The sequence below is a fragment of the Neocloeon triangulifer genome, unplaced genomic scaffold (genome assembly GCF_031216515.1).
Source record: "Neocloeon triangulifer isolate White Clay Creek 2 clone unplaced genomic scaffold, ASM3121651v1 ptg000014l, whole genome shotgun sequence".
NCBI lineage: Eukaryota > Metazoa > Arthropoda > Insecta > Ephemeroptera > Baetidae > Neocloeon > Neocloeon triangulifer.
In genome coordinates, this window is record NW_026775556.1 from 22,642,504 (window position 1) to 22,665,709 (window position 23,206).

Consider the following 23,206-nt stretch of genomic DNA (forward strand, 5'->3'; position numbering starts at 1 on the left):
GGACAGCCGCTTGGACACTAATAGGATCAACTCGTTTATATGCGCTGCATTTGCACTTCTGCTCGGCAGAGAGAACAAACTTTACGAACTTAATTCCGTGTCATTTTTACTGGCAAAGTCTCTCTTTTCAAATAATATTAAAGGGGAAATTTTATAGACTCCAATTAAAAAAATTTACAGCTTTTAATTTGTTTTAATTTAATTTTTATATTAAAATTTAAGCGACCATGTTACTTAAAAATTAACCTTTTCTGAAAATTTCTTATTATCTGGAGGTAAATTTAATAAAAATTCTGCAAAATGATTCATAAAATCGTTTAAAATACTCCAAAATGAATTTTATTAAATAGTTATTTTTAGTCTATCTTGTCTTGAATTGAAAATATCCAGTCAAATTGAACTTCAAGCATAAAAAAAAAGAAAAAAAATTCTAATAATTACACGAAAATATGGACGGGAAAGTAATTTGCATTGGCTATGGGCGAGTATACGCGGATGGAGATGGGTCGGCGGGCATGCGTCTTCTTTGACATAAAATAGACCCCAATTTCCAGTCGCAAATCCTCCCTAAAAAGGACATAAAAGTCCACCAAATCCTCCTCCTCCTCCGCATAAGAAAATCACCCCCCGAGAGAGGCCGGGCGGGCAGCGATGATAATACGAGAGAACCACATTCGCTGCTAGTCATTGACAAATGTGACAGAAAACTGGCGTAATTTATATCAAAATAGCAGCGCCGGCAGCGGCATTATGTTTTTATTACGCCACTATTTGAAGTTAATGGAGTATGTCACTGGATGGCTTGCTCCCAGTCATTGTCACTCGGTGAATAAATTTAAATTGTAAAGCAGCAAAGAAGGCGAAAAAAGAGAGCAGAGAGCAGTCGCCGCTCAAGTGAAATCACGTCGTCGGGCATGTGTCCTCCCTGATGGCACCAGGAAAACACCCACATTCATCTTCGTGCGTGTCTCTGTCTCTGCTTGTCATTCAAATTTTTCTTCAAAATATGAAGAAAAAAATATGGAAAATACTCGTCTTAAGGATGCATTTCTTGTGAATATCTGTTTCAATTCTAATAAAATAAAACTACAATAATAAAAACCATTTTCCTTAATAATTTTGAGCTCTAAATAAGGCATTTTGGAAAAATTGAAATTGCGATTTTCCTTCTTTGAAACACATGATTTGAGATGAACAGACGCTTTTTTATAAATGAGAATTTTTATTAATTTTTTAAAACTATTCAGAGTAAATTACTACTTCATTTCACAATATTCAAATTTAAAAAATTTAAAACATTGGTATTGATTGGTCTACATTATGCATTGTTTCTTACAGAACTCCGCAATATATTTTAACTCAGCAATTAAATATTACAAAATAGTGCCCAAAGAATTTGAATTTTTGGCATATAAAATTAATTGATCTTAAATTTGAGTTTATTCTATGATGATAATATAACTATATTGTGGTAACTGATAACATACAATTATTAATTATTTACCAAAATAAATTTTTTAGCTCTTTCTTAGTATTCTAGTTTCCTAAATAAATTCGAAAAAATCAAATACGTCAAAATATTTGGATGCAATTTAAAAAAAAAGTTGGACAGTTAATTTTTTATTAAAACAATATGTGAATGCAGCGTTTTGACAATATATTGTCTAAATATGTACCGTGCTATGGTTTCGCTTTCCTGACGTGCTGACGCTGCTGTCCTTTGCCAAACTCTCTGATTCATAAATAATAAAGGAGGCGCGCAGCTCGGGAGCCAGGCAATAAATTTCCATGTTATCAGTTTCTTTTAAAACCGTATTACGGACCCTTGCACTGCAGCAGAAGCCACTGCACTATTTGTTGTGCTTCCAAATAGGCTCCCGCAGGAATTGCCTTCGGCATTCGAGATTAAAATTTGATCAAAGTTAACCATAAGGGAAATAACGAAGGAGTGGGTGGTCGGTAGGTCGGTCGGGATGCATCGAAAGCAGTACATCGAGGGGCGATCCGGGGCGATCTACCATCAATCTAAATCCACACGCCCACCCCCGAGAGATCTCCGACGCGGCGTCGGTGTTTCTGTGGTCAGTGGCGAGATAGATCAGGCCTAACACGCCCCTCATCAATTGCTGCTAACACTGACCAAGCGGAGATTTCTTGTCTTGCAAAAGATAAATGGTCGGCACTGTCTCATGCTCAAAGGCAAAACCTGTTAGAGGGTGACTAATCGTTAAAAAAAGGAACAAAAGGAGAAGGTTTTTACATTTTCAAACCTTTAAAACAATATTTTTTTTTAATTCTGAAAAAAAAGTTTATAGTTGAGAATGCACTCAAAATAATTTATTAATCCTACATTCACTTAATAATCGTGCATTATTATTTTGATCTTTTTCCTTATTTTGAAACAGCTACGAAGGATAAAAATACTTAAAATAGTTTGCCAAGATAAAGTTTTACTTTAGTTGGCAACTTTAAATTTGAAATTCAGGATCATTTAATAAATTAAAATTATAAAGGAAAATGCCAAATAGAGGCTTAACTTTAGTCGATAGTTAATCAAAATTTGTTGTAACCCAATTCAAGAGGAAATTTTAATAAAATAATAATTGTTACTTATGACTTATAGCCAAATCAATGTTATCCTCTCAATATGTTTCTTTTTTTATAAAATTTTTGCAACAAATTGGAAAAATAAAATAAATTATAATAATTAAATATTTACAATTTTAAACAATTTTAAATTATAAAAAAATATTTGGTGAAATTTGGCTAAGTTATATTTTAATTATATATACCTATAAAATATTATTATTTTTTTTTACGCTAAAAAGGAAGCTAAAGATGAGTTTCATCATTGATTTACGACTTTACGGACACTCCCGATTCAACCCTTATAATAACACTAAAATTAATAGTATGAAAAAGTGTAAAAAAAAACGGGAATAACATGCTGCCGGTGTTGAATAACGGTGCGTCTGTACCCATCAATTACCCCCTTTTTTTTGCTTTTACCTGCTCCCAGCCAGCAGCAATCTATTTATTTCGTTCGGCTAATATTTATTGGGCCAGATGTCGAGCGTGTTTTATTATTGCCGCGCATCTTCTCATGCTCGGCAGCTTTCATGCACAGATGACTTGGACCCGCGAACCCTTTATTTCACTCGCGCCTTTCAATCGCGCGCTCATCCCAGCAGCCGGGGCATCTTTTCCATTAGCACACAATGGCCCATTATCAATAATAACAAAACGTCGATGCTATGGGGTATAAGAAAAGCCGTAGGGGATGCTTTTTAAATTGCACACTCCGGGAGGAAAAATAAATGAAAAGTAGTTTTGGTTGGACAGATGAGTTTAGGAGGTAACGGTTAATACATTGCAAATTATGGGTTGGTTTTTTTTTTTTAAATTATACTATTTAATCAACTTAAATTATTACAATAATGGCTCCATATTACATTCTCAGCAGAATTATTTCGTTTGCTTAAAATTTATTAAGATGATTTCTGAAATAGGCTCTTCTGCCATAAAAGAAGCCGCTAATGTCTAATTCAATTTTCTATTATTAAGTTTAAAAAAAAAAAAAACGTTTAAAAGTAGTTAAAACATGATGATTTTTTTTTTTATATTTGTACAAATTTGCTACAAAATCTAGAAAAAGTATCATTATTGGGCTCAAATAATTATTTTTAAAATTCATGGACCAGCTTATAATTTTTGGAAACAATTTTTTTTTATCTCTGAATTCAAGAAGCTACTTAATTTTTTCCATAATTTATTTTATTATCTTCAGTTGATTTAGAATTAAAAATATCAAGTAGAAATCAAGCATTATTTGAAAATTTCCAAGTCTTTAATTCCGAAAAGATTTCATATTAAAACTTCAAATTTCGGTAATGATAATTTAAAATGGACTTAATGATTCAATTATATATATTTTTTTTGTACCATTTAACACTATGAGACAATTAAATTTTGCATTTTTGTGAGCTTTTACTGTTGAATGTATGGCCGCTGGTGAAACACGTGAATGACGCTTTTTCATACATGGGTGCGCTCAACAATTTTGCGCTCGCGCTCGCGCTCGCGATCACTGGCAACAGTGCGCTCGCGCTCTGCGCTCGCGATCAAGATTTTGAAAATGTTGCGCTCGCGCTCTGCGCTCGCGCTCAAATTTTTAAAAAGCCTTGCGCTCACGCGTTGCGCTCAAAAATATTTTTATCCAAAGAAAAAGTGCGACTTTTTAGACAATTTTTTTTATAACAAAAAATACATCGGCAATTGGAAATGATAAAGTTGAAGTTAAATCATCAAAATTGGGATCAGTTTTGAAGTTTCTGGTATAAAAACACTGTTTTTCATTACAATTTTTGATCAAATTCGGGAATATTTACTTATGGTTTGAGCGCAAAATGAGCGCAATTGAGCGCTGCGCTCAGCGACCAATGCGCTCGCGCTCTGCGCTCGCGCTCACGATTTTGAAAATCGTGCGATCGCGCTCTGCGCTCGCGCTCATGAGCGCAGAGCGCGAGCGCAGATCGCAGAGCGCAAAGTGCGCTCTGCCCATGTATGCGCTTTTTGCATCGCAGCAAGTGCCAAAGTGGGGCCGAGAGAGGGTGGATGAGCATCAGGGCGTCCGCAGCCTGCAAAGCTAGGGTCCATCTTTACATTTTTCTCTCTTGATCCCCACGCGGGCGGCAGGCGAGGATGCTCAGCAAAAACTTTGCCAGATCAGCGAAAAGGGGCAGCGCCGGGCGTTTTATACGCATATTTTATACATACATACGCGTACGGCCGAGAGATATAAAAGTGCTGAGACAACTAATCTAGCGATATTATGTTTACCCACCAACCCACCCTATTAGAGAGAGGGTTGGTTCAAAATTCCCCGCGCATTTTGCGATATTTTACGACCGGCCGCGCAATTTGCCTAATTGACGGGCCGAATTTTGCCAGAACTGGCCGCGCCGTTACTTCCACTTTTATGCGTCCGAGCGACCTTTTTTCCTTTTTTTTCTTGAATATAAAAGCTAACGAGGTTTGAAAGTATATTATAGGGTGTGTTTATATACGCACGCTCGGATAATTTCGCCGGATCTGCAAGTTTGACCTTTTTATGATCCGCAGCCGCACCTTCTTCTTTCTATTCCTTTCTCCGGCGGCTTTTCCGAACCACTGATCTTTATGAATCGCCGGGTGACCCAAAGCTCAATGTATTACACAGACACGCACGACGGGTGCGTACATAATATTCTCTGCGAGAGTCGAATATCTGCGTCGCACACCCAGCACATTACTTCTGCTGTATTGGAAAATGATGGGCAAAAATGATCAAAGGACGTGTATCAAGCAAATACATGTGCCCTTCGTCTCTCTGATGTGTGATCTGCTGATGTACTGAACCTCTTTTTGAAAATATTTTTCTTTTTACTCGGAGAAAATCGTAATCACAATTTTTGCATTTTGTTTGATGGAAACATTTTTTAAGATATATATATTTGTAAGACTCATTCATCAAAACGGAAACGGCTGCTAATTTTATTTTAAAATTTATCACATCTTGCTTGAAACTCATTTTTAGAGTTAATTATTATGTAAAATAACATATAACTTACTAAACTAATTGATCAATTTTACATAGAAATCAAAAGGAACAACGACGCAGCACAATGTAAGTGATTTTAGATTCAAACAAATAAATTTGAGCATGCACTGGTGGATTATAAGTAATAATAATTAATATTGTAATTTACAAGTAATATTAAAAGTTTACAATATACTTAATATTGACGTTAATAAAATTTTGCAATAATACTTAAAAAAATATAAATGGGTTATAATTAAAATAAAAATTAAAAAAAAATGAAATTAAATTTTTTATGTTCATATAATATTCATTTTAACACATGCTTTAAGAAAGCTAATTTGAATTTATATTTTACAAATCAATATCTTGTATTATTGAAAGAACACTAGTTTATCGATAGTTCATAATATATACATTTTTTTGTAAGATACCTCGGAGAAAAGATTTTATAATAATGTCAAAGACTACTGAAATAAAAATCAAATTTTACCAAAAAAGTCAAGAATATTATTAGCAATTGCTTGAAAGTCCACAACTTTAAATAAAGTGGCAAAATATACATGATACTTGAAAATTAAGTACCTTCACATGAAAAGCCGAATAAACTATTTACTCGGCTTAAAAAATAATAAGAATTATATAATTAAAAATATCCATTTGTCAGAGTGAACTGCTATGTGAATAGAAAAATTACAGAATCAATTTTAGCATTCCTTTTAAAGCCTTATTGAATACTTTCATTTCAAAATCTTATCTCATTTCTTTTGAATTTAGGTCACAGCTGGCCTATATTATATAAATGTGACAACGCAGCGCCGATTTCCAACCGCTATCACCGGCTTAAATATTACAATTCGACATTTGAGACATTGTAATATGCACATATAACCCTTTCCCGAATGCGCACCCCACTTATACACGCAGCAGCTTTTTTCATGCATCGCGAATTGAATAGGTGCAGCGCACATTTGAATAGTCTTTCTCTAGGAGAGAGAAATCGACGTGCATAAAAAAAGAGGAGCGTTGTGAAAAAAAATAAGCATAGGCCGGGTTCGTGCAGCGCGAGGGACACTTTCAATTCATATTCTAATTAGATTTGCCCCCTGCTCCACGTTTTTCAATACCTGCTGCGTTTTTTACGCTACCTGCGACAATAGAATTATATGCGGCCCTACCCCTTTGCTCTCTCTCTCTCTCTCTCTCTCCGCGCTCGCTCACATATGCTTACCATCAGCATGTGCTGAAGAGAAGATATGTGTAGAAAAAAAATGATTGTGTAGAAAATTCGGAAGGGGTATCAAGGTGTGGGAAAGGTTCCGTAGGTAGTTCGGCGTGTTAGTTTTAATTCAGCCCCCATTATCGGCGGAGCATCTTTCCTGCAGAGCCTCTTCACGCTCAGCATCTTTGGTTTTCATGTATCAAAGCCTCCTGGAGCAGCGGAGGTGCGAAAAATCAGCAACCGTCTTCTTGACACACTTCTTGGTTCAACTTGCAAAAGTGAATTGCGATGCATCGACGGAGTGCTCTCCGCTTTGTGCTCCAAGTGATGAGTTTTGTTTTAATTTTCTTTCACCCCGACGGCACTTAACTGTTGCTGCTGCTGCTGCTGGGTCGGATGAATCTACTAAACACGATGGAAGTTCAAAAAAACACACTTTATAAGTTGGATATAACCAGATTTTATGGTGAGTTGTTATTTTTTCTATTCCAATAATTGATTATTTTTATAAATTAGTGCTTTAATATCAATTATTCATTCTTCTCCCTCTATTCCTTTAATCATTACACAGCATAAAAGTTACAATAACGTGCACACAAAAACGTTTAAGTCAATTAAAGGTATCAAATATTTATGTGAATTAAGGAATAGATAATTAATATACTATTTCTAAAATTTTCTGAAAAGAACACTTCATTACGACTGAAAAAAAATGGTAGAAATAGAGAATTAGGCAATAAAAAAAATAGTTTTTATTAATTTTAATTAATAATAATAAATTATTGTGAATTGAATAATTTTTAACAACATTATGAGATGCGCACTTAAGCTTCAGAGTTTTTAAGGAAATTCCAATGCTGAAAAAAGCCAAATTATTCATTTAGTTTTGAAATTTCAGTATGTGCTTTGCAACAAAAATTATCGAGGATTGAATTTGACCTATTTACACCACATTAGAGAGTAGTTTAGACTTTTTTTGTACATAACAACTGCAACTTAATTAAATTTTCCATCATTAGAATACCCAAATGCATTTGTGTAGAGAAAATTGATACATTTTTTCTTGAAAGATATAAGATTGTCAACGAAAATTTAGAGTAGACGGATTATGCTTATAAAAACTCAAGAAGAATATAAATTTTTGAAATAAGTTTATCGACAGTAAAGTTGACAATTAAAGTACTTTGTTTTTGTTAATTTTTTTTTAAATATTTGATGCAATTTTTTTTTTATTTAAGCAACGCATTGGGTATTAAAATTTATGTATTATATAATTAATCAAATTTGTCATTTCAATCTAAAAGTATCTTTGAATTTAACAAATTCAAATGAAAGAGTTTCATACACACAAATTATGCAAAACGTTTGCACACATAAATCGCAGCACGCGGCGGAGTGTGTGCATTTCATCCTTTGTAAATTTTATAAACCTTGTGGGTATTAAGAGCAGTTACTCAAGTTAATTACCCCCAAAGTGACTCCTTATAATACTTAAAACTTTTTATTCGCGCCGCACAAAGCGGCCGCGCGCGCAAAAAGCACCGAGAGCGCCTAATGCAAGTTCTCGCAAAACTCACTTGCTACTCCACCGCCGCCGCGCCTTATGTTGAAACGATTATTCTTTTATTCACGCCAATTTTCATGAGGACTAATTAACAACTTTTAATTGCACTTTACATGGGAATTGTTTTGAATAAAATATGAGCCGGCGGAAAGCCTCAAACGGAAAAATTATACGACGACTGTGAGAATTATTACTCTGTGGTTTAACACCCACAAAATTTGCATCAAATCTCAAATATAGATTGTTTTAATATATAATTGTTAGCGATTATTAGGCTGTTTTATTCCAAATGAAAATCGAAATTTAAACTTAAATAGGAGAAATCGAGAAGAAATGAGAAAAAATGATATTCTAGTAAATTAAAAACAAAACCAAAAAAAATAGTTTAAGTTGTTGCATTTTCATATAATATTAATAGCCTATCTCATCTCATTTTTTAATTAAAAAATTAAATTAAGATACATCTCTTATCTTATGGTTCAGGTCTTCTAGAATATTAAAATTAAAACAATCAATGAATATGTATTTTTATTTTTCTTAAGATGTATTAAAAATCTTTTGAAAATTTTGAAATAATCCAAAAAATTGAATTTAAATTTTGAGATAATATCATCATTTGGATCGATTTTTGGCAAACAGTCGGCCATGTTTGGTCCGCGGCGGGATAAAGCCGGACGCAAGAGAGAGGGCGCTAAAAATATCTCTCATCAGCTCTGCTGGCTATAAGTGCACGCGGCGCGCGGGTGGGATTTAGGCTGATGGACTTCATTAGGGGTGCCGCCGCTCAGGGGGAGGAAAACGCCGTTCTCTCTCTCTCCGTTTATACTTTCGACCGGGGGGTAGGGGTGGAAAAAAGCATCAAGCGCTTGCTCTGTGTCCACCCTTGTTGTTATGCGATAAAATGGCAAAATGGTCGGTCGTTCGGCCGACGGCAAAAAATAATTACTGCGTTTAATAGACGCTCTGCAATTAGCCAAATTGAGGCACAAAAAGCTTCGGACTCTCACTCTCGAGAGGGATGCAAATGCGATCTTTATGTTGATGGCGCAGAGGCAAACAAACTGCAAAGGCTAGCTGCACCCCCTAAAGGTCACACGCAGTTATTTCTTATTACTCGGCCGTTAACTGTCTCGCACTGACGCAATTTGGCACGTTTTCCTAATGGTAATGGGCTGGCAAAGTTTTGGATTCAGAATTAAATTCGAGAGATTAGCACCCAGTAGACGCATATAAAATTGATTATCAATTCTACTTTCGGAGATATTAAGATTCAAAATCTTAAATCATTCTTGTGCAAAAAATTGATAGTTGGCACTTTCACGAATTTATAAATAAGAATATGGTTTTTATTTCACAAAAATTCATTGTCCGATAATAAATTTTAGACCAAAATTATCGTAAATTCTAGGTCAATAATTTAGAAAATTATTTTACGCAATTTAAAATCCCAAAATGTTCTTTCTCAATTTAATTTCTTTTTCTTATTATATTTTGGGCAATGTGGTTTTAATTAATTTGCGATATTTATCTGCTTAATTCAACTATTAATTTAGAATAATTAATTATTTTCCATGCATCAATTATCATTATCTTTGCTGGCAGGAGAATTTATTCAACCTTCCATAGAACAAAATATCATACGCTGCAACTAAGTCGTTAAGTCCTTGGAAAATCGCATTACTGACAAATCTAACCAGCAAGTCAGAAAGTGCAATTGTGCATTATATTATTGCAGTACTTTGTGCAAATTTCCATTGTAGAATTTATTTGAATTATTCATTCTTATTCTTCACCATAATGTCGCTTGGACCAAAAAAAATGAAAGGAATTGAGATGCATTATTTTGGTTTTTTTAGATAAAATAATATGACTTCAGGCACGATCATTATTTTACGTTTGATGAAAAATTTCCTGTTTTGCAAAAAGCGGTGAAAAAGTAGGGAGAGATAATGCCGCGGCGAGTCGAGCGGGCGAGCGAGGGGTGCTGATGCTGGAAAAAAGGTTGTCTGATTATTGATCAAGTCCAGTAGAGTGGATATTTCTGGTGCTGTGGATGGAGGTGAGGCCAGCAGCCAGTGTGTTATATGGTAATGCGCAGGTCAACCCTTTGCTTTATCCAGCGGCGCGCGGTTCGCGTTGTATCCACTCGCGCGTCATCAGCACTTTTATTCCCTCGCCCGCACGGTAGCGCTCTCGGAAGCGGCTGAACGGACGAACCAACCAAACTGGGACTTATTTTCGCAAAAGTAAAAATTTGTTTCATTGAAATTAATAAGAATTATCATTTTTATTATCTACACAAATTGGGGTTCAAATTGAAATGACCGAGTCTTTTTTTTTTTTTAACAATCAAAATTAAGTTCATAATTGTATAAATTCATAATTTTATTTGAACCTACTTTTCTTATCTAGATTAAATTGAGATGATAACACCGATCATGTGTCCACAAAAACTATTAATTTTAATTCTTAAACATTTATGCCGCAATTGAGCATAACAAAATTTTATATAGAATTTAAAATGAAAAATTCTATAAAACGTAGTAAATAATATTCTTACAGAATCATAACAAAAGTAAAATAAACAATTAAAAAAAAAATGAATTATAAAAAATTATTATAATATTCATTTAATAATTTTAATATTTTAAAGAAATAACATCCTAAAAGAATTATAACATTATAAATTTAAAGTCGTTTCAATTAAAACGTTAAAAAAAGTTTGTATTATGAAATTTAAACAATAATAAGTATTAAATTAAATAATAGCCAATGTTTGAAACGATTCAAAAATACTTTCCAATGCCTCTCTGTAAACCTTTTTAAATTTCTCCTTTCTGCAATTTATCTCACGGCTCTTGAATTCTCCCATATCGTCGTGGAGAGAAAAGTGCATCATAATGCTGAACTGTCGGCAATCATAATAATTCTCACTCTGAGAGTGCATCTCTCTGGTGTATAAGGGCATAAGTAAGTGCACTGATGACGCGTCACTATTTCGACACACACCTCATTTTTCAGCCGTATGTGTGTTAGAGTCATTTGTTGCAATCAGGGTTTGGTCGAGCGGATTTTTTCCTATTTTCTGCTCCGTGCGAAGAAATAAAATATGAAACGGCAGAAGTGAGAAAAAGAGCTGGAGAGCGAGAAAAGCGGAGCAAGAGAGGGCCGCGAATACACCGCATACATTAATCATGATTTTTTATTTCACCCCCGGTTTCTCTCGCTTGCAGTGCAGAGTAAAAAACGAGCTGGGGAAATCTCGGTGCCAGGGTGCAGATGCAAAATAACGCATTTCGTATTACGCTCGCCTTCGTGCAGGGATTTGCTGACTCACAAATGGACACATAGCTGTCCTGCACTATGCTTTATGCACACTAAATAAAAAATAGCTCGGCTTAAAATTTTAATGGGAGTTTTTTCATGCGTAATAGTTCACGGTTCAACATTTTGCATGTTTGTAATAGAGTAAAATTTTTCTACATAATTTATTTATAAAGTGTGAAATTTAATTATTGAGACAATGCACACAATTTTAAAAACATTCTAAACCGCTATTATATCAACAGTTAAAATTAGCTAAATTTATAATAATTTATCAATGTGGATTAATTATTTATATTTAAAGACAGATTATGTGGCAGAACATTATAGTCAATTCCAATGTGTTTTTTTTTACCTTTCTTCACCTTTTGTTAATCATATTGTTTTATTTTGTATTTTATACCCTATAATTTACCATTGATATTGAAAAAAAATTAAATTATTTTTACTTTCAACTACAAAATAATAAAAACACTTTCACATAGTTACATTCTGTTCATATTATATTTATAAAAATTTTTTTTATTAAAAAAAAATATTATTTTTTATTTTTAAATTTAATAGTTATTTGAATTTAAAATCGACTTTTCCTCGATGGGTTTTTTGTGAGTTGTTTATTGTTTCAGAATTTAAATATAAATTGTAGCAAACGCTTGTGCAGTGCAATTCAATTTAAAAGTAAACTTTTTTGCAAGTGATCATTCCGCGGTGCTATTTATTACTTATGATATTTTTTTTTTTAAATCTGTTGAGAAAAATGAAAAAGGATCCGATTTTTACACCTTGCCAAGCACTGAGAAGGTCAAACAAAAGCTCGTTGTCATGTAACGTAACAAAACAAGAAACCGTCCCTTTTCGTGCGGACGCCTCTGCTCTCTGTCTGGATAAAAAATTGAGATTGCAGAGGCTGCAGAGAGAGAGCGAAGGAGCAGATTTGATGTGTTCCCAATGTCCATTGATACATTATGCAAGCACGGGTGGAATAAAAGTTGGGTCGGCGGCGGCGGCGGGCACATAATATTGAACCGTCTGGTGGGCAGGCACGTCTATTTCCTAGCCGAGGACCAGTCATTTTTCATGCAAACCCAAATGTCAGGATGTGACACTGCGTATAAAATAAGCTGGGGGATGTTTAAGGCATGATACGGCTCCGCGCTGGCTTTTTCTCTCTCCACCCCCCTATACGCGTGTAAGGGGTAGTGCTAGATGCTGCTGACCTCGCAGGATATGCAAAGTATATTATATATGTGCTTGTCCAGCAAGATTTTTGGGGGCCATAACACCCTCTCTGCTACTTTCGCTTGATGTTATGTAGAATGCCGAAGAGGGCGACCGACCGAGTGCCTCCCTGCAGAAAAGAAAAGCGGCGGCGACTTTTTTATTCAAGCGCGCAGGGGAGCAAGAACTTTGGGTTCTGCTCTCTTCGAGATAAGGGACTGAAGCTTTCTTTGCGGTAAATGCGCAGGCAGACCCCGCTTTAGTTTTTTTTTTTTTAAATGATGTCCAGTAATATTTTCAAAGTTGGAAGAAAAAATTTTTCTGTCAAATCCTACGAGGTATTTTAAATTAATTTTGACTCTAGATGGTGGAAAAGTGTGGACAAGGAAATAATAATTAATTTAATTTCCTATCTAGAAATTACTTTAAATTTAGGTTTTATTCCAGCAATTATTTGGAATAAGAAAGTTAAAATAATTTAAGTAAAATCTTGATAGTTTTTTTTGTCTAAAAAGTTTTGCAAATAAAATAGATTGTGTTTAGTTATAGCAGATGATGATGCCAGTCAAATATATCTTTACAAATTAAAAGGCAATGAACCATAATTAAAATAAATAACATGTTTTATTTTAAAGTACATTTTTTAATTTTATTATTTGTATTATTTAGTCTCTTTTAATTTTAAATTTTATTATAAATATAATTTATTTAAAATAGTATATTCTTTGATAAATTGACTATACATGTTAGTAAAATTTTAAAAACATTTACATTTGTGTTGTGTTACTTATTCAATAAATTTTTCAGTAGTCGTATTTGTTAAACTAAATTCCCATCTACAACATAGAAATGTGTCATTGTCATTCTTACAGAGTAATATTTTGAAATTTGACTATTCAATGATTCAGTTTAATATTAATCGTTTGAATTGTCAGTTAAAGTGAAGATAATTTATATAAGAGAGTTTCCTATTAGTGTTTCATATCTTCAATTTTTGTTATGACTCGAGTTGTAAAATTCATATAATTTGTTTTATTTTTCATTTCAGCTCCATACTCTCCATACATAAGTCACTATATTTTTCAAAGAAAACAAGGTTTCTTGGTTGAGAAACATTTTTCGTTGAAACAATAATTTTTATTGAAAATTTTTAATAAAATTTGCATGCATCAATTTCATTATCAAAAAAGTTTTACAATTCATGAAAAGTGAAATTCTGCAAACAAAAATTATACTGTTTAAAATAGTCTCAAAGTTTATGTATTGACAAAAAATCTTTAATTTTACTTCTCAGTGTTTTAATTTGATGCTAATAAGTGCAGGAAGGTTTTCAATTTCCACAAGCAATTAAGCGTCTGGTTCTACGACAAAGCCTCAATCAAATCAGATCACATTGTAGCCATACTTGAGGCGGGATCATTGAAAATCACCGCGTGGAAGTAATTCCGAATATCCTGCCCTCTCTCTTTCACGTGCATCGCTTGTGCAGAGCGGATTGAGCGCGCGGGAAGAAAAATAGGCGAGCGCGTTGACAAAGGCGAAGGGGTTTTGTCTCCGGTCAGGATTAATGTGCCCCAATTGTACACTGCAGCGGTGGCGGCGGCGCTGCTATTCTATTTAATATAATATAAATCGAGCAGAGAGTATGACCTGCCCGTACTCGGCCGAATAATAGAGTGGTGCGCGCAAGTGACTGAATAGCGAGACGAGTCCTTATTCCTCGCCACTACACATAAATTCACACACACAGGCCTCATATGTATGTATTTGTTGAGCAGCCACGACGGAGACGAGGAGCGATTGTTTCTCCAAACCTCTGCAGTTCGTTTTCTGTCACTCTCTGCTCGCGAACGCGACCGAGACATTCGCCTTTATTATTATTTGCCCTGTCGGCGAATAATGAATTTATGGTCCTTTGTCCCGTTCATCCGTGTCCCCGCGAGTTTTGTCAAATGCTGATTTTATGTGCAGAACTGCAGAGATAGATTTTTAAACAAGGTTTTGTTTGTCTGAATATAAAAAATTCTAAGCAACAACATCTAATTAAATTTTTTAAGAATTATTGTGTAGACTGAAAAAATAATAATAATGGATTGAAATCTTAGACGGATTTTTGGTTTTTTGGCATACTCAGGTTTTGTGAAGCTTAATTTTAGCCGATTTAAACTGGAAATTAGAATTAAATTTATATTTCTGCATTATTAACAAGTATTCTTACATAATTATGTATTTTTGAATGATAAGATACACTGAAAATATCAGATTGAGACCATTTTTTCCTCGAGACTTCCCGTAATTTTCCAGCAAAAATGGTAAAGTAACAAAGCAATTATACAATATTTATCATAATTTAACTACATAAAATTATCCACTTGTTAAACGAACTCAGTGGTGAGAAATATTGAATTAAGTCACTACTTTTACTCTCTCACAGACTAATAAGGCTTATAAGAATGAAAAAAAACTGATGAGCCTCTTTAATTTCACTACTTTTATTATTTGTGCTGAGTCGGAATATTTTTCTTTGAAATATTTAGAAAAAGCAAATCTTTACACATAGAATATCCTCGTAATGCATTTCCTCTGCTGTCGAATGCAGAACGGGAACAACTTTTACTGCCGCACATATTCTGATATGGGTGTGTTGTGTGGTGCGGTGCAGTGGCTGTTTTCAATTTAGCCGTCCGATGTTATGACGCGCGGCACCGCCGGCCAATTCCCCGAAGGGAGAATTTATTTATTTTGTGACCAATATCGACTACTGCCTCGCCCACCGTGTATTAGCGTCGAGTGGGTGGGCGGCGGCGGCGGGTTGCATATCTGCTCCGTATGTGTGGTTGGGTCGCTCTCTGTAGTGGCTCGGAAAAAGCAAATATTGACCGGAGTGGTATTGGCAGAAAAAGAAATGAGTGCCGCTCGCTGATGCTACATAATCGCTTCTTACTTCTACTTCTTCCTCTTCTTTTTTTTTTGTATATTTATATTTGCTCCTCCAACTCTTATTCTGAAAAATGAAACTAAGTTTGTTTGCAGCCCCCGTCTCGCTTTTTTTATTTTCTTTCCTCTTCCGTCGTCTTCGGTCCGAGGGGGAATGAATCTGACGGGACGTTGTTAGAGTAATTTATTTACATTTGATGGTCACCGAGTCCGTTGCAGAGAGAAAGATTTATTGTGCCTTTCGGAGGCCATTTCGACTAAACAGGGGGTGGACGCGCCGCCGGAACGCGGAGGTCTGCAAATTATTGCCTTTTTGGCGAGAGAGCGTGAAAGATCTGCTCCGGGCAAGGCATTCATCATTTTGTAATTTGTTGTCACAGCGCTAAAAACTTTTCCCGAACGAGGTGTGAATAGAATTCGCTTGTTAATGGAAAGGGCAAGTTTCCAATTTTTCAAATCTATAATTTTTTTAAAACTGCCTAAATATTTGATTGAAGTTAGTTATTGAAATAATAAATAAATTTAACTGCTTAATTAATGTTATATGCATATGAATCAGAAAAATTGAAAGCTCCATAAGAGCACATTTCCTCTTTTGATATATATGGAAAATGGTTAAATTATGTTAAAATTATTCTTGTAAAGATTGTGCAAATTCAAGTTATGTATATAAGTTGCCCTATTACCAATTTGGGGAAGATGATTTGGAAAGGACGATGTCCCAAGGGATATTTAATTGAATTTGAGGTTGTGGAAATTTTGATGATTTTTTTTGAAAAGTTTTCTGCGTATATCAGATTAAAAAAATTCGCGAGTATACAAAATTTAAACACCCACATGATGATGGACAAGCTAATTTTCTTAGTAACCTTTTGCCTTTATTACAATTGATTAAAGTTTTCAATTTTTTTTTCAATTTAATTATTAAGAAGTAATAACTATTACTATTCTTCTTCAATACTTCAGCCCTGCTCAATGCTGATTTAAATATATTAGCAATTATAACAAAATTTTATAATCTATAGATACGCAATACTTGCATCAAAAGAGCTCTTTGGTGATAATAATTATATTTAATTGTTTATTATTACAAGCTTCAACTCCATGCTTCATATACAATTTTTAAAATTTAAAACCATTAGTTAAATATAAACTACATTTAATAGTTGTGTATAATATTCCCAAACATTTTACATTGCATTTGATTTTATTAAAATAAAATGATTACAAATTCTAGTATATATTTGAAAGTAGCAAAAATTTAAATTTAAATTATTTTATAAATAAATTTAACATATATATATTTTGAAATGCAATAAATGCAACTTTTGTATAGAGAAGGTTGGCAAATTTAAAATTATTTACTCTTTTTTTTATTTCATATAATCCAATAATATTTCCACATACGCATGGGAAATATTATGACTTATTACCATTTTTTCAGTGTTCATGTTAGTTTTTGGTGCAATTTTTTCATCACACATATAAAATGATTTGAAAACGCTAATTCCAAGCGCTTATTGTAAGTCATTAAACGTGCATAGTGTTTAGAACACGCGGGGCAAGAAATGAAAACGAGAGATGCTGCAGAGCCGATTAGAACGAATTTACACCCAGCTCTCTTATTCATAGCGGAAGGGTTGTTTTTAAGGCCGCCGCGTGAGGATGCGTGTCTGGCCATAAATAATGGTTTTATCTCGCAGCCGGCCGCGCGCGCGGCGAAAGAAAGGGTTGAAGAGGCACGCGCGCTTGTGGTCAAGTGAAGAATGACCAGGCGCAGCGTAATAAGCAAACAGAGGCTCTTCTTAACGCGTTTAATGGAGGGTCGATATTTATTGCGTGTCCCCTCTTCTTCTTCTTCGCTCTCACTTAAATGCCCCCGATTATATAATACATTTTATATGCAGAGAAGAAAAAGGGCGCACGCGCTTCCTGCTGCGCTTTCCGAGAGGGTCCAGTTTCTTATCTCTGCTGCCTCAGAGCGTTGCCTTTTTGAATTACAATTCATGCATGTGCTGGGGGTGCAGAAATTCGAAATTTGTTTTCGGTCCGCGATTAACTTTTGATGGCCGCCGATCACGCGATCACTCGTTTAAATCTCGAATAAATGAATCGCCCCTGGGAATGAGATGCACCACGTGCGCTGCGAAGTCATTACGCGATTTTCCACGGATCATTAATTTTATGCCCCGCTGAAGTCAAATGTGTTGACTTTCAAAATTGCTTGTATGCAGAAAAGTCACGTCACGTCACTCAAATTCAAATTCTATTTTATAAAAAAAGGAAACTAAAGATATAAGAAATTTTCATTTCGATTGATAGCCTGGGACAAGATAATTGTTATTATCATCTTTATGCTAAAATAATTACAATATTTTATTAAAAAGTACTTTTTTAAGTCAGCAAATTCATGTATTATTCATTCTCAACTATAATTATCAGATCTGATCAGAATTACAAGAGGAAATGTTTAAATATTAAACATTCCTTAAATCTGATTTAAATAAAATTTTGAATCTAAAAACTAATTTACAACCTTCAGAGTCTATGCATATAAGTTATACGACAGGTAATTAAATATTATACATTAGAAGGTTGCATTTCTTTGAGATTTTTATAATTAACCTATAAACCAATTATTTACTCAAAAGTCTCGTTACAAAGAAAAGATCTTATGTGTGTTTCCTCACCTCTGCTCTCGTATTCATTTGAACGTGCTCAGCGCGATGTTATCTCTTTCTACAATGTTATTGCCGCGGCAAAGAATTCAAGTGCGAGCGAGAGAGAGACGAGCGTAGGGATGTTATCAGAGTTGAATGTGTGACACAACTGCCTTATTCACCCCGCAGGAGAGCACTATAGCGCGCGGCTATTATCATTATTAACCGGCATCATTTTTTGCTGCTCTCGCCCCACATCTATTTTTTCTCAATGCACACACCTTTCGTGATGCACAACACAGAAAAAAAAATCGTGCCACACAAACAGTTCTCTCGGGTGTATATACGACCGCACATTCTGTTTGTTTAGATTAAAAAGATTACAAAATATCCAGAGATTTTCCTAGTAATTTTAATAACAATAAGACGGCTCCAGTTTTGAAATGGATTTCTATGATTTTTTTTAATTGCTGGATTTTTAAGGGTTATTATAATTAATTGAAGTTTAATTGTATAACATTGATGTTGATTAACTTCTTTAAATTATGAGTTGCAAGAAGATTTTAAAAATACTTTTGTGTTCGTTTTTTTGCCAATTCTCAAGCTACTTCCCTCTTTCGTCTCTTTTCTTTTGTTCGGTGGACGAGTTTTCTTTTTCTTTAAATCGTCGACAAGCTGATTGCCAGGAGAAACAAAAAAGCGGCTCCCATTTTGTCCACCCTATCAACCACCCCCCTTGCGATGTAGTAGCCATTAAAGAGGGTGCATGATTAAACAGCGCGCGTCCACGAGAGCGGGCAGAGCTGACGCTTCGAAAGTTCAACTCGGCCGCTCGTAAAATAAATTTAAAATCATGGCCCACAATTTAAAGACAAAAAAATGACTTGCTTGTGTTTATATTTTTGCAAATATCTTTTCTATTTCAATTTTTTTTTTAAATTTTTTTTCATTCCAAATTTTTAATATTGACCATCATCAAGATAATTATTAATTTCGAATAATTATTTTTACTCACAAATGCCTTAATCTTTATGCTGTCTTATTTATAAAATGAAGTTCATAACTTTGGCAGGAAAGAAGTGAAGTTCCTATTTTCAAATTTTATATTCTTATTATACAATTTGAAAATACGGGACTCACTAAAAATATATAGTTTTAATTATATAAAATTATATTTAATAAGAAAAATTAGTAAAAATATTTTTTTCTGTGAACAGTTCAATACAAAATTGATCCTAAAAATTCACCTTTTATCGAAGAAAAAACTTTTTTTCAATTATAGTTTATTATTATTAAATACAAAATTCAATTCTTTTTACAGGTGTGATGCTTCTGATCCAAGAAAACCCTGTCAGCAATGCGAAGCACTTCAGAAAGGTAAGAGTTAAGAAATGTAGCCGGGAATTTATTCGCTGGCAGCTCCCCTTGTCAGTCAGTGGGAGCAAAGCGGCCGTAAAGTGTCCAAAATAGCAGGCAGAAGGCGTTGATTCCGATTGGATTATGCAGATGTGTCGAATTCCGCGTGCGAGATATATATTCCCTGTCTGCTAAATAATGCGCCCTGGGGCTGTCCGCAAGTCAATATTCCGACGCGCTGCGGAGCCGCCCCGGCCGACACACGGGATCCTCAGGTGAAGTCAACTTGAAATGCAATTTGCGATCGTTACCAAGAATAAAAAGTGGAAAAGCCACAGCCGCAGGGCTTCGGGGAGGAGGGCAGGGCGCTGACCGAGCGAGCAAGCGAGCGAGCGCACTTCGCAAGACTGGAACTTGGAAAACGAGGGGCATTCACTATAGCGAAACTTCTGCAATTATTTTCATACACAAATAACGATGAAAGAAATATTCAAATTAAAAAGGCAGAACCGAAAATCGTGAAAAATAAACATAAAAATATTCTTTTGACAAAACAAGGAGAGTTAAAAATAATTAAATTTATGAAATTATCAATATTATGCATATTGGAGAAATAATTATCTCAGATTTGGCCCAATATCCGCAATTTTAATTGAATGGTTCGATGTAATCACAAAATAAATCAATAAAGAGATTCAAAAGTTATTATTTCTCGTATCTGAATTTTTTGGAAATTTTCTATTTTACTTGTTAATTTATGAGTTCAAAATTTTCTAACTATTGCTCGATTATTATTTTAATGACTTTTTTTAATTACATTTTATCTTTTGACCAATGATGTCATTCTGAATCAAAATATGTGGGATAAAATACAATTTTTTTTTTTTAAATTATTGTTTATTTCATGAATTTGAAACTTTCAATGAGTAAATGAGTCGTTTAAATAAAATTAGATTATTTTCAATTAAAATTTGATATTTTTGCGATTACTGCGAGGGAAGGTGCGCCCTTCCGAATGGCTCTCGGCGAGTATTGGGCCGCACACATCGGCTGCTGGGAGACACACCAATAACTCAAGTTCCTTCCTGGGCGTCCTCTGGGGCCGGGTGTGCAGGCAGGATGAGGTCCTGCACGGGAGGATGCTCCTCGGGCGATCACTCCATCACTCCCCTCTCCGCAAAATTCCTTTGAGACTCACCTGCTCTGAGCAATGACTCCTGCCGGACCCACCTATTACTCGGCGCCGGCAAACTTTTCTCCTAAACTTATTAAACTTGAATTAATTATAATTAAAAGTTTATCATCGCCCGTTATTGCATTACTTACTCACTCTCGGCTAAGCGAGTGAGAATTCTGCTCTCATCCCCCCTCCCACATTATAACATGAGTGCGGATATGGGCAAAAAATATTTTATGCTTTTTTACCTTCTTTAGATAATTTTAATTTACTTCAAGTTACTTCAAAGTGACTAAACAGACTAAGAGTAAAAAAGGGCGAGAAATTTAATTTCATTCTAAGAACGTCCTTTTGATGCGATTTTTAAATCTAAGTATTTTTAAACCAATTTATTTAATTCTCGAGTAGCCTTTCAAAAGTTCTGAATCCTATACATTTTTCAATCTTTGCTAAAATAAATATGCAGAATAAAATTATTTTCCAGAGGTAATTCCATTTGATTTTCAATCATTTATGTAGGAAAAAATAAACCATCTCGTTGTCCAACACCAAAATTTAAAGAAAACACAAAATAAATGAAAAAGCAGACTGTTTTTTGAAGAAACAGAGACAAAATAGTGGACTTCTTTTTGGAAGAAAACTATCCCATCCCTAAACATGACCAGAGTTCACATGCATGGAGGCCAACAGGGAGATATACTTTTTTTATTCCACACGTTTTCCCATTCCGGTCGCGGCGTGCACGCTTCTTTTCTCTTTTGCAGATCCGTAGCAGGTCTCGCGGGCATTATTTATCACACCTTCTGGACATCTAATTCCGAGTGTTTGTGCGTAGCCAGCGTGTGCCCAGATCGATGAATTATGCGGTATTGGGTAACACAATATGCCCACTGCGTGGATTTATGACCTGCTTCTTTTGCATTGCACATACAACGGCAGCAGCCGCCGCCCTTTGAAAAGTGAGCCCTGCTCCCGTCGCAACAGCAGCAGCCGCCGCAAAAAGAAAAAAAAATATTTGTCATGATGCTCGCCGCGGACATGAAAATAGATTATTCAATTTGTCTTTTTTTCATCTGTGCATTGAAATCGATACAATTCTATTATTCTCTCTTTTTATCAAGAGCAGATTATTCTCTTTTATTCTGACCACAGTTATTGGAGTCTTTTAAACATAAAATTATTTCTGCTATTTTTAGAATAAAATGAAAATCATTTAATCAAATATTTAAAGGTGTATTCAAATAAGTACTGCTGAATTTATAACCACTTTTTTGAAAAAAGACTTCGCGATAGAAAAGTTTAATCCGAGACTTCAATTGATATAGTTGTTTTGCCTGTAAAATCCTCCAATTTAAAGAAAAAAAGCACTCGACAATAAATTCCTGTAACATTTCCAACCGTAAAATGATTTCGCTTTTGTTAAGTTTTAATGGTTGTTTTTAAATGCTCACAAAATAAACAAAAAGCATTTGCATTTACGAAATACTTAAATTTGAAAGAGATTAAAGCTCTGAAAAATATGAAGAAAACAATTATAAAAGGTGAATAATATAGATAATTAAATTTAAAAAATAAACTCCATCAAATTTTCTCAAGACTTGAAATTCTTATCAAAATTATAAATTGAAACTGAATCTAACTAAAATGAAATTATTTTAATTTTTTGTACATATAACTTTTTTTTAATTCATTTGCTTTTGCTAAGCTGCGGTATTTTGTGCTTCATTAATGTCATTGCACATTCAGCTTTGTCCGTATTTCGCCCGAGCTTTGCACCTCTCTTTTGTGACACCCATTCATTCAACTCCTTGAATCACGCTCTCGTGTGTCTGCCGTTTGTGCCGTCGGCGATAATAATTGCGATGAGTCAAATATACACTCGAGCGGGCCGGAACGAAGCGTGACAAAACGAGGTGTCAGTCGAGAGGTCTGCATGTCTATTCAAGAGTCCTCTAATTAGCCTGCGCGCGCGTTTCGCAATTCCGCCAATTGACCAGAGCCGCGTGACCTTTTCGACCCCCGGCCCATTAGATTCGCGAATGTAATGTCGAGGATGTGCGAAAAGATGCGTCATTTGGCCTGCAGGGGCCAAACCCCATCCCTCATCGCGCGCTTAATTATGAGAGGTCCATTTCTTGTGTGATTATTCTCACTCGGAAAACGCCTCCAT

At 34.7% G+C, this 23,206-nt stretch overlaps 1 long non-coding RNA gene across 1 annotated transcript in view; it reads left to right on the top strand.

Moving 5' to 3' along the window:
- The window catches only part of LOC132201098 (uncharacterized), an 84,681-nt gene that overhangs the window by 23,355 nt on the left and 38,120 nt on the right, over positions 1-23,206 (top strand). Inside the window, exon 3 of the long non-coding RNA XR_009442235.1 lies at positions 19,825-19,880. This is a non-coding gene — a long non-coding RNA (uncharacterized LOC132201098). The remainder of the gene's footprint in view (positions 1-19,824; positions 19,881-23,206) is intronic.